At 43.2% G+C, this 3,316-nt stretch overlaps 1 pseudogene; it reads left to right on the forward strand.

Annotated features, from left to right (window-relative positions):
• Window positions 1–2,420, forward strand: part of LOC115070886 — a 7,314-nt pseudogene extending 4,894 nt beyond the window's left edge.
• The last annotated feature ends 896 nt before the right edge of the window (window positions 2,421–3,316 follow it).

The raw sequence follows: 3,316 nt of genomic DNA on the forward strand, positions 1-3,316 counted from the left end.
TTCCTTGGTTGTCTCCTTTGATGTACAGAAGCTTTTTAGTTTAATGAGGTCCCATTTATTAATTCTTGCCCTTGTTTCCTGAGCAATTGATGTCCAGTTTAGAAAATCCTTTCCTACGCCTTTTTCTTGTAGGTTTTTTTCCCAATGTTTTCTCCTAATATTTTCAGAGTTTCAGGCTTCACATTGAGGTCTCTGAGCCATTGGAATTGACTTTTGTTCAGGGTGAAAGATAGGGGTTTAGTTTCATTCTTCTACAGGTGGAGATCCAGTTTTGCCAGCACCATTTACTGAACATGCTGTCTTTCCTCCAGTGAATATTCTTGGCCCCATTGTCAAATATCACGTGGCTGAAATTGTGTTTACTCATATTTGGGTCTTCAATTTTGTTCCATTGGTCTATCGATCTATATTTGTGCCAGTACCATGTTGTTTTTATGACTATAGCTCTGTAATTTGGTATAGTAATCCCCCCAGTATTGCTCTTAGTGCTTAGGGTTGTTTTCCACTTTTCACATTCACTCTGCCACAAGAGGCCATTATACAAAGTGGACCTCAAACCTTCTCTTCTGCCAAAGGACGTAAGAATCTCGTCCCTAAAAATTCAGTGGCCTAAGAACTCCCACAGGTAACCAATTGTTCCTTAGAGCTTCCCTTTCTATTTGTGAGGATGGTCATAGGGACCCTGATTTCTTCCAGAATGTGTCCTACTGTAGTATTTAACATGGGTGAATATGACCATGTGTAGAGATCTGCTCTAAGATTATTACATGCATTTTTATAGATTTACCTTAAATTTTTATATATAGATTATAGCATTTTTGATTTATAGAAGGAACTTAGATAATGCACAGAAAGTGACCCAAGGACATTGAAAAGTAAATGGAGCCAGGGGCCATCTTAAGCCTCCTAGCAGCAAGATTGTAGCTCTTGCTCAATATTCTATGAACTAGTATATGATCTGTGCTCCAAGAGAGGATTTCATTATGTCTCCAGGGCTGAAAATATTGTTTAGAACATGTGGAACATGTGTGAATAAATGAATAAATTTGCATTCTTTCTTGAAAGAATTTTTTTTAACATTGGAAATAGTCCATGGTGACTTTGAAGCCAACTTGAGATTCAGACTGCAATGTGTACGGTTTGTCTGAATTTGGTTGCAGTCCCCTGGAAAAAAGCATGTGTGTTATGTCTACGTGGTGAGGAGCTCATGTCTCTGATATTTTCTTCTCCTTCATTCCCAGCAGGAAGAGGAACATGAGGAGAGGGAACCAAAGCAGTGTCCTGGGGCTCCCCATCCAGCCAGAACAACAGGGCATCTTCTTCATCCTGTTCCTGGTCATGTACCTGACCCGGTGCTGGGGAACCTGCTCATCATCCTGCTCATCAGGCTGGACTCTCAACTCCACACCCCCATGTACTTCTTCCTGTGCCACCTGGCCTGTGGGGACCTAAAGGTCCCACCTTGCAGAATTCCTGAGAGGAAGTTACTGGGTCACGGCCTGACTTGCTTTGAAAGTCTAAAGAATACTTCCGCAATGCTGAGGAGTGCATGATCAGCGCATGACCATCCTTAAGATACACCCTCAGGAGGGAGGGGGGATTTCCAGGTGCCTTTATAAGCTCTGTAACACCTGCAATAAATGAGTCCCTGCTTGACAAGGCTCCCCGTTGCTCCTGAGTGTTCCTGGTACTGGGGGCAGCGTGGGCTGGCGAATGGCGTGCTTACTCACCCCAATCATCACTGTGCAGGGGGGGGAGCGCTGGTTTGAACCCCGCCCCATGGCAACCTGGCCTTCTCTGACATCTCCTTATCAACTGTCACTGTCCCAAAGATGCTCAGCAACATGGAGACTCAGCACCTGCCCATCCCTTATGAGGGGTGCACCTCTCAAATGTATTTTATCTTGCTTTTGTACATGTTGACAACTTCCTTCTTGGAGTGATGGCATATGACAAGTATGTGGTCATCTGTCACCCACTGCACTACATGGTTATCATGAGAGAGGAGCTGTGTGACTCATTGGTGGCTGATCTTGGCTCCTCTCTTGTATGTGTGCCCTGCTGCACACCCTGCTCCTGTGTTGCCTGTCCTTCTGTGCTGAGAACACTATCCTCCACATTTTCTGTGATCTCAATGAACCCTTGAAGTTGTCCTGCTCAGATCTCTCCTGCAATGAGATAGTCATCTCCACTGAGGGAAGAGTATTGATTCTCCTGCCACTGTGTACTATTTTGGGCTCTTACATCTGGGACTCTTGCAATTATTTTTTCCTCCCTCAAATAATTCCAAAGTTAAGAATGTTATCACTTCAATAATGTATGCAGAAGTGACACCCATGGTGAACCCCTTAATCTATAGCCTGAGGAACAGAGATTTGGCATTGGCTCTGGGGTTACTTGTAGAAAAGGAGTTATTGTAGCCCGATGAGTGTTTTGTACTCATCTTAATTACATTGGGCTGTCCTGAGATACCCACTTGTAATTGTGTAGGTTAATAGAGTAAATTGCAGAGATGATCACAGTGGCTGTACTTTAAGTTTTGGAGTTTACTTCCCCACTCCTCAAATATGGGCAGATCTTGTGACTTGATTTGATTAGTATGTTTGTTGGAAGTGTGTATAAGTTTTCTATGCTTCAAAGGACTTTTTCCCTGCAACATTTATTTTACAAAGTCAACATATAAGTTAGCCTAAGATAGTCTGTATGAAGAGGAAAGTCTACATGGAGAATGGCAAAGAGACTCCGGCTAGCCCTTAGCAAGCACAAGTGGTCCAAATAAGGGATTTTAGGACACTGATGAGTCCTAGTTGATATTATCTGAACTAGTCAAGTCAAGAACTACCATCCATTTTAATATAGTTCCAGGCAAAATTGTGACACAATGGAATTATTATGTAAATGAATATTTTAATCACAGTGCTTGGGGATTATTAGGTGGCATAAGGAATCTGTTTCAGTGACTTCCTATCACTGATATGCTCAAAAATTTTCCTTTTTTCTGTGTTCCCTGCTTTTTTGATCCTCTGATTTAATTGTCTTCCTTCCCCATCCTCTAGATCTCATTGACTTCAAAACATACATGCTCATGGGTATGCAGTCTTCCACGATCTTAGCAATAGCTGTTTCTACTGCTCCATGCTATTCTCCCCTGACCTTTCTGATCAAGTGTAAAAATAACATTACAGAGCCTCCAGTGTCCTGGTCCCAGCACCTTCCCTGGGTAAGTCCAGTGCGCCCACCGCACCTTGAGTCCCCCAGCTTTTTTCACCCTCCCAACTCCCCCACCCCTTCTCTCCTTCTAGCCTGGTACAGACCC

The sequence above is a fragment of the Nannospalax galili genome, unplaced genomic scaffold (genome assembly GCF_000622305.1).
Source record: "Nannospalax galili isolate Female #2095 unplaced genomic scaffold, S.galili_v1.0 scaffold1198, whole genome shotgun sequence".
Taxonomy (NCBI): Eukaryota; Metazoa; Chordata; class Mammalia; order Rodentia; family Spalacidae; genus Nannospalax; species Nannospalax galili.